The sequence below is a fragment of the Tachysurus vachellii genome, chromosome 13 (assembly GCF_030014155.1).
Source record: "Tachysurus vachellii isolate PV-2020 chromosome 13, HZAU_Pvac_v1, whole genome shotgun sequence".
Taxonomy (NCBI): domain Eukaryota; kingdom Metazoa; phylum Chordata; class Actinopteri; order Siluriformes; family Bagridae; genus Tachysurus; species Tachysurus vachellii.
This window is the reverse complement of record NC_083472.1, coordinates 22,533,322-22,533,968: the sequence shown is the minus strand read 5'-3', so window position 1 is coordinate 22,533,968 and position 647 is coordinate 22,533,322.

Below are 647 nucleotides of genomic sequence, written 5' to 3'. Positions count from 1 at the left end.
AGCAAAGCAAAAAAACACCTGCATTTTATTAGAATAAGCATTAAAAAAAGCATTTTATTAAAGATGTTTATAGACATAAAACACACAGTATGTGGTGCATAAAGTGCAAAATCAGAACTAGATTAGATTTCACATTCCCATATTCAGTTATTCAAATGTACATTTTTATATATATATATTTTTTTAAATATCATTTAAAATAAAAATGTGCAAATATCATATGAAAACGTAAATCTTTGGACGTTTTTATTTTGTTGTGGTTTATAACGTACCTCCCGGGTGCCAATAGTTTTTCTCCCTTTCTATAGCTATCAAGCACATCATGAAGAAAACTCTATTTACACCAGACATCCCTGTCAGAGGCTGACTTCGTGATTTCTACATGATATATTTTAAATGTTAAGAATTTTTTCATCCTTTAGTTATCCCACAAGGACAGAAAGGTTCGAGCACAGGGTAAAGAAGATGAGACAAGAAAAGTGCAGAACTGACTTGCAGTGACATTGCAGCCTAAGTGGAAAATGTATTTGAACCATGAGAGCATTTTCCCCTTTAATGTTTCAACCTCTTGTATGTTCACAATGCTATTGTTTTACACTATCTAACTATCTATAATGATGTCCAGTAGACAAAGAATCAACGAATAA